Source organism: Zosterops lateralis (genome assembly GCF_965231275.1).
Source record: "Zosterops lateralis genome assembly, chromosome: 3".
Lineage (NCBI taxonomy): Eukaryota > Metazoa > Chordata > Aves > Passeriformes > Zosteropidae > Zosterops > Zosterops lateralis.
In genome coordinates this window covers 102,902,634-102,913,925 of record NC_139764.1, presented here as the reverse complement: position 1 = coordinate 102,913,925, position 11,292 = coordinate 102,902,634, and positions in this window count along the sequence as shown.

Genomic DNA, 11,292 nt, shown 5'->3' with positions numbered 1-11,292 from the left:
CTTCCTCTAAAATGCAGCAATTCCCCTGAGCTGTGATCATGCTTTTACATGGAGGGATGACTTGTGGTTTTTAGTCAGGTTTTAGCAACTTCATTTTAAAATATGCCCTAGAATTTGCTTGATTCAATCATCTGGAAAAGGAGAGAGGTAATTTCTGTCTTCCTGATGCAGAAAAACTTATTGGCAGCTGTTTATGGTGGGCATGAACCTAGTTCCTGTCAGTGAGAAAAAGAGTTGAAAGGAAATCTAAGCTATAACACCATCACCTTCATTGTCCTCCAGTGGCTTATAATATTGCAAAATGGTGTTAAATGTTGCTCACCACCTTAAAAGGATTGTGAGACAAAGACTGTTAGGGAAAGTGGCATGCATAAGGCTGGCTTGTATATCTTGTGTTCTAGACAAGGATCAACCTGAAATATTATTCAGGAACAAATAATTTAAAAATGTCCAGATTAGTCTTTAAAAATATTAACTCCTTCAAAGTTGCTGGTAATAAGTTAACTCAGGACAGAACTGTTGTTTTAAATTCCTCTTAAGATAAGAAGGTTTTCACCAGAGGAGTGAATGGAGTGAGAAGTGAACATATGGCTACATTGAAAGAGATTGTGACCCTCCATGAAGTAGTTTACATCCTTTTTATGGCTGTTTAAAGCACGCAGTGGGCCTATCCAAAGTCAAGCTGCCACTGGCTAATCTGAACTGGAAACAACAATGCCCTGTCTGAGCACTGTTGTGCATGTTTGTTGTGTTTGTGTAACATTTCCATCTCTAGGGACAGACCATTATCCCCCCCCCCCCCCCCACCCCAATTTGTTTTCTTCCCTGAATTGCCTTCATCCAACCAAATTCTGTCAGCAGTTAGACCAGGGGGACCCTATTAAAGACAAATGGACTCAATGTTCTTCCTGAAGAAATGCTCATCATTTAAGCTGCACAGCTGTGGGACAAATTTAGAGTAATTCTGCTTTAGGTACTTTTTTTGGGAAAAAGGGGAAAAAAGGGTGATTAGAATGGCAACTCTCCTGTCCGTGAGAGCTGAATCTGCTCTACTCTGCCTGCTGCAATCCCACCCATTCCAGCCTGCAGGAGGACACGTGGGACAGACACTGCAGGACCACTTGCAGCCCCTGCAGTGTTTGCTGCTGACCATCCACGGCCACCACAGCAGCCAGCACAGGGGTTTCCATTTGCTGCACAAAAACAGACACGAGTCACAACTTTTCACACTCCCATTGACTTACATGTTCCTCAGAGCAGGCCCCTGGGTTTCCTTTGCACCCTGACTGGATGAAAACTGTCTCATTCAATTGATTTTACATGGGGTTTGCACTACCTCCAAAAGCTCAGTCCTGCCTCTCATACAAATCAGAGGAACTACTGTTGCAGTATTATGTTTTTGCAGTGTCACAGGTGAGAGGTAACTGAGCCCTCTTGTACATGCATTTGTGCAGTACCTGGGGACTGCCTTATGCTCTTTTGATTTTAGAAAGTCAGTGGGAATTTCCAATTCAATTTTATTCATTCAAGAAGATAAACTTTATCTGTGAATGGCAGGGCCTCTCCTTAATTATCCTGAGAAAATAACTTCATATAATGCAACCTAGTGCCTTCAATTCACTAGATAGCGTATTTCTAATAATAAAAAAGTATTACCAGAGGGAAGCCAAAGGGTTTTAAACTGCTTGTGAGGGAGCATGATCCAATAACTTGAGGAAACACTGCATCTGCTGCAGAGCCAGGAACAGAACTTAGAGATCTGGAGGTTTTTTTACTATTTTTTAATGCTGAATTTGGTAGAAAGTACAAGTAATCAGAGGAGAACACTGCATTTGAATTTAAAAGCATCTGCAAATGTTGCTAGGAGTATGTGAACCATAACAGATCTTCAATTAAGCAGAAGGTAAGGAATTTATCAGTGTCAGCTCCCTGGTTACCAGGCTGTTGACACAGTTCTTAGAAAGATAAGTCTAATGTACATGTGCATTAAACATATTGCATTTCTGAGAATGATGTTTCCCATTAATTGTGAAAACATATTAACATAAAACCTTGCTTAACAGAAGATGGACAGTAAATTACTGAATCACTACTTAGCAAAGTGTACTTAGGAAATTCCTGGTACATTTTCTAACTCAAACCAATCTGACATTAGAGTGTGACCTGTAGCAGGATGTGTCTAAAGTAGAGCCTTGTGAGCACAATATATAAACAACAACTCCTGTGGAAATGTTGAATGCAGCAGCTGTCATTACACAGGCTCCCAATACAGTAATTACACTTTAGATGTGTAACCTGGCTTGCCTGTCACAGCTGAATTCTTGTTTACAATAAATACACTGGGGTTTACAGAGCTGTGCCTTTTTAAAAAAATAATGGGAAAACATAATTCCTAAGGTAAAAGAAGATAAGGTCTTTCAATGGGAAAAGGATGTCTATAAAAAATGGTGAAAATGGCTTGTATGAAATCTTTTCATTTCTCCTACAAGTTTATGGTAGGGAAAGGAGTGTGTGTGTGTGTGTGTGTGTGTGTGTGTGTGTGTGTGTGTGTGTATGTGTGTGTGTGCTTAGGAAGCTGCAACAGAAGGTGGAGCCTTCTTTTGCCAACATTTTTTCTCTTTTTTTTTTTTTTTTTCTTTCTCCTCTGCTGTATTTCTTCTCCATTTTCAACTCCATTACTATTCAGTATTACTAAGGCAGTCCCTTAGGAGCCTCAGTCCAAGCACATAATTTAACTTGGATAGTTGGGATACAGTCAAGTACAAAGGAAAAAATTCTGAAGATTGAATAAGGCAGGGCTATAGAAGAAACTGAAGATCAGAATTTGGAAGGCAATATAATACTAAAATGAATAGAGCAATATTAGAGTTAGAGCAGTGTTTCAATTCTCCTTAATTCTTTTCTTCTATTTCTCTTCAAATCTATAATACTTTTTCTTCTAGTTCTAGTTTCTTTTCATTCCTTTTGGGGATTTTTCATTGTTTTGTGTTTATGTTCAGCTCTGAAGTCCTTGACATGTCCATTTCTCTGACTTTCTGTCACCACCTGTGTGGGTGAAAAATAGGATTGCACAGATTTTCTTCAGTAATTCAGTGAAAAATGGGCCAGGAATCAATATTGCAATACTAGCATAGTAAGGGTATTTACATCTGAAAGCATTCTACCTTGCTTTTCTCATGAATAATGAAAGAAATCATGGCATTCTTGTGGGGCTGGGATAGCCAAAAGAAATCTTTGGGGAACATGAAGGGACTACTACATTTTCATTTCCATCCTTTGTTCACTTATTGTGTTCTGGAAAAAAAAATTAGAGCACTTACAGGTAAGAATTTTATCCCCATTTTGAAAAGTTTATATTCTGAAGAATGGATGGATGCAGACCATTGACACTATAGAAGTTCAAAAAAGGTTTGATACAGAAGTCTCTCAGTTCTAGAGACACTGCATTTTAGTAGAATGATAAGAGAATTGCCTATTTGCATTCCTTCAAAGGCTAGGTCCTCAGCCTAAGATAAACAGGAATTTATTTTTAAAGTGGTTTGATGTATTCTATATTTCTTAAACATGCACCTGATAAGAAGAATTGGTTTTTGGGGGGATACTCATCTTCATGTGATTGAGTACAAGACAACCTTAAGTCTAATGGCTTGGGCTAGGAACCTAAAATCAAAGGATTAAAAATGATGTAAAGGGAATCATGTTCTATGTGATAAAAAACAGGGAAATCTATTTCTGGTTAAGACAAAGAATGTTTACATGGTTTTTTGTTTGTTTGTTTTTTGTTTTTTTGTGATGAAGTAGTTGCACAAGATCACTCTCCAAAAAAGGCAGCATCAACAAAATGACCGCACATCTTGTTGCAGATGAGACAATAACATGTTCTTGATAACAAAAGAAGAAACACTGGCATTCAAGAAGGAATGCTTATTCTGCCCTCAAAAGATAAAAGAATTGATAAGAATCCATATGACTGTATCTATAAACAGGATAAAAATGTGGATTTTGAGTGGAGAAAGTGGATTAAATGGGGTGTCTTACTCTGCTTTGCCAAAGTCCTCTTTTCCTTCTAGCAGCAATATAATCTGTTGCATTATGCTTTACGGTCTCCCCAGAAATCTCCCTGAACCCAGGGTAGTAACATCTCTGAAACCCCAGCTTTAAACCCATGTCAGGTCAAATTCCCAGCAAAGAATGACTAAGCAAGACAGAGGCTGGTGGTCAAAAGTGCTCATGATTGGCTTACTTTTCATAGTGCACCTGATTTTTTGTGGAGCCTCTCTGTCCCTTTTTGTGTAAACAAGCTACATTTCATATAGCTTTATGTTTAGCAGGGCATTTAACATGTTTGTTACAGTTTTGTGCTTGCTTCAAGGTGGGAATTATTTAACATGCAGCAGCTGAAATGCAGTGAAGGGAAAGGCCTTTTAAGGAACCAATCTGCTCAGAGTTTAGACTTCAAAGAGTAGAGAAAGGTGTTATTAAGGTAACTGGTCACCACTTGTCTATGAGCCATGGACAGAACATGACTATAAAAACCCCCAAGGTATCTTCAGCAGAGATAAACTGTCCTGTCATTATGCACTGTGCTGGCAAAACCTCATCTGTGTTCTAGTCATCTGTATTACAGATAAACATACTACTAGGATGTTCAGATGAATGGAGAATCAAGTGTAAAATAAGATGAGAAAAATTAAGGTGCTTCAGTCCACAAAATGAAGAGTAGCAGTATGAGTTCTCCTTTTAAAAATGAGGCAAAATTCAGGAAGTGAATAAGAGTGAATTGGACTCACAAGCTGTTTTGGTACAAGAAAAATAATCAATGTAAACTGCTCAAGAACCCAGTCTAGATAAAAATTACATTTCCAAATGCCAATGAAATAAAGGTCTGGAACATTCTTTCATTAGAGAGTTTGGGGGAAGAAAAAAATGTTTATGTTTTTCTGAGTGGGTTTTTTTGAACCTGGTGAAAATGATTGTCTAGAGGATTGCCTACAATACTGGGGTACTAAGTACAGGGATTAATGGACTCATAAACTTCTGATAATTTTAAGGATACAACTGCAAGCAAATGTGGAAAACGTCCAATTTAAAGGAGCACCATTTAACTTTTGCACAAAGTAAGCTGTGATTTGTCACCATGATCAAAAGCACTTTTAGTGCTGTATCCAATTTCTTATCCTGGTTAAAACCAAGTACTTTCAGAACTGCTTCCTTCAGCAAGAAACATCTATTTTTATGCCCAGTTTGTGTGTGAAAGCACTAGATAAACGTAGATACAAGCAATGCATCTGATGACAATGGTCTTACCAAAGTCAAAACAGGCAGGCTAACAATAAATAAGCAATAGAGCAACCTGATTCCTTAATGGAAAGATAGATGAATCCCACAGCAAGCTTGGGTTTAATGGCACTGTAGTACCCTCCTGTACAAGTGCAATAAATAGTACAGAACTCAGTAAAATATTTATCTGGATGAATTATGAAGGTTCTAAAGCAGTATCAAAACATGAGTTTTCATACCTTACAAGTGTGTGAAAAATATTTGGATGATTCCTATAGCACTTGGATTTTTCCAGGTGTCTGAGTTAAAGTAGTTGCAGCAGAATCTGTTATTTCATTAATAGTGACTTGAACACCAGCCACTGCTCACTGACTGCATGAGATTAAAAAAAAAAACAAACCACTTATCACCTTAAGGGGATGAAGATATTCAAAGCACATTGAAAGAAAGTCAACATCAGTGTTGCTTCCCAATGCTGAACTGTAAAGAGACAAAAAAGGAGTTTAAAGCAAACTGCTTTGCAAACACAGGATTCAGTTTCTCCACACAGAAGCTCTAAAACCTGGGACATCATCTGGATTAACATGCAGCATTATCAGGCTGATGGATAGTTTTGAAAGCTCCATCCTTACTCTGATACTGATGTCAGAATGCTGCACTTTAATTTAACCACACTACTGAATGGAGATCCCTTCACCTTATGTAAAATTAAGTCATATCACTAACTATAACACAATTTTGTTTTATTGCAGTAGTCTTGCCTGTAATATGTATAAAATCTAGAATAGCATATTTGTGTGCTGTTTGAGGCATGGCAGTGGTACCATAAAAACATCAAGGCAGTACTCCCCAGTTGGAGCCGTCCCTGGGCTCACGGGTGGCCAGGGCATTGCTGCACTTTCAGCACTGCTGTACTGGGCAGGCTGGAACTCCACTGGGAACTGGATCTGAAGGGACTGTGACATGAATGACCCCATGATGGAGCAGAGATCCACCTGCAATCCGTGGGGAGTCCCCCACCAGAGCAGGTGGATGCTTGAAGGAGACTGTGACACTCAAAGGATGAGATAGGGGTGCATAATGAAGTTTTATTGAACTGTGTGGGACCTGGGCATGATGCAAATGGTGTGGAACAAGGGGTGGAATGTACTGTTTTGGCCTGGTATAGTCTTGGGGTTTTTTCACAGTGTCTGGTATGGGGCTATGTTTTGGATTCATGCTGAACACAGGGTTGATAATATAAAGATGGTTTTGTTATTGTTGAGCAGGGCTTACACAGACCCAAGGCCTTTCCTGCTTCTTGTACTGCCATGCTGTCAAGGGCATGAAGGGTACCTGGGAGGGTGGGAGGAGAGACAGGCAGGACAAAAGACCCAAAGTGACCAAAGGGATGTTCCAGATTATATGGCATCATGTTCAGTATATAAAGTTGGGCAAGAAAGAGGAATGGGAGGGATGTTTGTTTTAATTGGTTCAAAAGATTGTTGTCATTCAGGACCCCACTTAAAATTTTTCCCCCATTCCACGATAGACCTGTTTTGCAATCTGACTCTGGAATATGCATCGTCCAAAAACCCTCAGCACCTAGGAAAGCTTGTGTTTCCTTTTTGCTGATTGGTGAGGACATAGCAGCTATTTGACTGACCATGTCCTTTGGAATCTGGAGACATCCATCCTGCCATTTTACTCCTAAAAACTGAATGGCCTGGGGAGGTCTCTTGACCTTACTTTGCTTTATGGCAATACCAGCCTTCAGATTCTGGATTGTCTTCTCCCCTTTCTCAAAAAGGTCTTTTGTGGTGTTGCCCCATATGGTGGTGGTGTCAATTCACTATAAGTGTTCTGGAGCCTCCCCCTGTCCCTGCAGTCTGACTCAGCTGCAGCCGTGCTAGCCCAGCTGCTCCCTCCAGCTTGGAACTGGCATTACCCCACAGCTTCCCCCGCCACATTTGCTCAACCAGAAGAAATCCCTTCTCCCAGGAAGAGACTCCCTTTCCCTGCTCCCAGCAATGATGTGAGATGGTGTAGAATAACCTCCAAGTCCTGGTCATGCTCCCTCCTGGCTACTGCAAAAAATAGCTCTGTCCTGGCCAGAACCAGGACACTGCCAAACTAGTAAGTGTCCATGGAATTCTGAAATGATCGGTATTGGCATTCTGTCATCAGCTACATATAGCATGGTACTCTGTGTGAGCTGTGCTTCAGTTGCTGAATATCTTCAGTCTCTCTCCATGGAGAGGAGCCTCTTGCCATGCAACAACTTCCAGGATGCAGGACACACTGTTACCCATCAAGACACGAGAGCACATTGCAGCTGGAGAAGTCTGTCAAGGGAATTTGGCCTATTATGGAGAGATGTGAGATCACATCTCTCATAGAATCATATAGCTTGAAGGAGACCATTCCAATCAGCAAGTCCAATCCTAAAGTCTATAATTTCCAAATGATGTCCAGAAACTCAAGAGATTTTGTGCCAACATCAAAGCAACCTGAAGAAAAACTCCTAGATTCTTCTAGATTGAATTTCTTCTGAATTCTTTTCCTCTCCAGAGAAACTTTTGAACTTTCTCTTCTTCTAAGTATTTCATTATTGCTGATCTCTATCTCTATTTTGGAGTAAAATAAAAAAAAAAATCAAACTTATTGCCAGGACATAATGCCATTTTTTGACTGAAACTAATGAACATTCAATTGCATTTATTGTGGAATCAATTGAGTATATGAAACAAAGAACAGATGTGACCAGTATCTCATTAGGCCACAAACTTTTTCCTATAAAATACATAATCTAGAGCAAATTTCCCCTGTATTCCCCAAATACAGTGTAAATCTGGATTGATTTAATTTAAAACAATGATATTACTGTAGATCACAAATGATCTTTCATTCTTACCTGGCTATTTTGATGCACATATTCTGCAGTGTACGAGCAGTTCACAAACTCTTTTTTGTATCTTGCTGGACAGTACTGTGAACCATTATTACCCCTGTCTTATAAATGGGGAATGTAGATACTGGTGTCTAAAGAGACTTCCAAGATCACTTAGAAAATCTGAAACAAATGTCCAAATCTCAGTATAATGTTCTAGTTCAGCACAACGGTTCCTGGTTTGTCTTATTGCTCAAGATGAAGAGAGGAAAAAAAAATGAAAGAAGAGTTTGGAAGACCCAAGAAGCTTTTGATTAGCACAGTCTTTTCCACCTTCTGTGGAGTTCAGTTGGAGGCTAAGACCATTTTGCCATTCTGGCCTTATTTATAGGGTAGTCTCTGTATATGAGACTGGTTCCTTACATTTTGCATTGGACAAGATGTGGATATTCCCAGACCATATCCATGTGTTTCATGGTCCTGCATAAAGGTCATTCATCATTTGGCTTTTTTTATTGGAATCTCCTTCCACAGAAGAAGGAAATCTCACAAAAAGATAGAATTGCTTCCTAACCATCATAAGAAAATGCAGTGAAACCTTTAACTTAACCCTGAACAGCTGCCAGTTCCAGGGACAGGAGATGCGTCATCTGAATTTAGACTTCTGTTTTCCCCACAAGCAATATGGAGCTCTATAAGCACTGATAAAACACTGATGAAATTGAAGACAGTTATTCAAATTATTCAAAATTTCAAAAGAAATCAATCATTAAATCCAAGTTTTTCACTGATTTACACTGTGCTAGGAACACATCCTCTGAACTTTGGGAACCTAATCCAAACTCACCAAAATCAAAGAGAATCAGATTGGTTTTCATTCAAGACTGTAGCATTAAACATAAGACTTCAATAAATAAACATAAAAGTGTGTTTAAATAAATTATAGTTAGACTTACAAGTTAAATGTTATGAAAACACTATGGGAGGATTACTGTTCACTTGCTTGTGTATTGCTTCATTTGAACTGCTAAGAAGAAATGGAATTACTGGAACAGATGGAAATCTATTTATTTACAGATGATTACACACTATTTTCACTTGCTATCTCTGTTGCTACAAAGTCTAATTAGTACTGGTGTATGGTTGCATACCAGAGAAAATTCCCTACCTTCTTATAGGACCAAAGACTTACTAAAGAAGTAAAAGATACTGCAAGGGCTTCAAGACTCTACATAAATAAAGACAAGTTTACAAATCAGTGAAATATGAGTATAAATCCAGAGAAATATTGATAGTCACCAAGGAAAAGAAATCTGTCTGAAATGGAGAATGGTTGAAGATGAGCTAAAAGTACTAAAAGATTCTCCCTGTGTGACCCATCTCTATGACAGGAGCTACTTTATGTGTCCATTACTTTGAGGGATATAAATGCACAACAGCATCTTTAAATATAGACAAAGAGAGAGAATGGGAGGGAAGAGTAAAATGTGTTTATCTATATTTGAAATGGAACTCGATCATAGATTGTATTTTCAATTTAAGAACAAGTCATTCTTTCCTTGTTTATTACAGTCATCAAGTAACCATATATAACTACATATAGACAAAGAGAGGGTTGTATGGGGGCAGCAATTATTAATGGACATTACTGAATGATAAATACAGAGCTAGCTCAGAACTGGTATTCATTGCACACAGATGTCTGGGCCATGGGCAGATGTCTTAAATCGTCTACACAAAGCGCTTTTGTGCTATCACAGTAATCTAAATTGCTTTGCATTTGGTTCCAGGCATTTCCACACACTGCTCTCCACCATACATAAATTCATGTTCTCAAATCCCTTCTAGGCTTCAAGGGCCAAAATAATTCCTGGTGTAACTCTTTGGTTTAGTTTGCCTCAGTTTTGTTGATGCAGACAAAGGTTGAGACTGGTGTTCTCAGTTACAGGAGACCTTGTACATAACACCTCATGTTCTGGTGCGGGTTCTGGGCAGGGCATCACTGCTCCATGCTGAAGGAGATGAAAGCACGAGCAGGAAGGAGGGGTGAGGTGATGCCATGGCTTCATGCGGCCTTTGTGTCAACTATATGGTCATGACCAACACTCTTGAGGGGAAGCTTGCTTCACAGGTCCTGCTGTTCCCTGCTCAGAGAAAAAAGGACTGCCAGAGCCTGCCTTCTAAAGCTTTAACTCAGGACCTCTGCCCTTTTAAATGCTGTCAATCATTGTACCTACTGCCCTGGGCTACAGGGGAGCTCTAAGAAAACCACTCATAACTCTGAGACAGGCACTTTTCTGACTCTCTGAGGTCTTAGAACTACTGCACTCCCACAGCAGGACTGTGCTTCACTGCAAATCAAGTCAGTGATGATTTAGGAAATAATTTGTATCCCCAGAGGAGGCATATCTTGCAGCAGAGACAGGCCAGCATAAGTTGCTGAGTTTTAGTTAATGGCCTCATTCTATCTAATGTGTCTGCTCTTGCAGATATCACTTACAGATGAACTGTGTGTTTTCTGTCTCCCCATTTTTTTTTTACATGGAAAATATTTGAATTAGGCTAGCACATAAACACACTGTCTAGGAACAGATTCGTGGGAGGAGGAGTTGACAGAGAGACAGATGGAGTAGTAGTTTGAATATATTATTTTGCATTGTAACCTTATGAAGAAAATGAATGATGTATTTCCTGGTGGACATTTTACAAGGGTCACTTTACAAAGGTGAGATAGAAAAATCTCTCTCACTTTTACTATTCCTAGAAGCACAGAATTATCTGTGATGTTAATTTAGTATGTATTTTTGCATGCAGCCAGAATAGATTTCAAGGTATATGCCTTTTTTCCTTCTTGCTCACCTGCTTACTATGGGAGAGTTGTCAATTATCAGCTGAAAGGCTGGTAATATTATACCCTGTACATAGTTGTTAGCACTGAGAGTGTGCATAACACCACATCCTTTCTTCTTCTTGTTGTCCTGATATGGATTGAAAGGCCAAAAGGAATTCTTTTTTCTGCTATACTGGACATTTTGACCATATAATTTGAATAAAGCCTGTTAGATTTCTCTTAATCTTGAGCAATTAAAACTGTGACAGACAAGACTTCTTGCTTTCTTCCACAACTCAGAAACATAAAAGTG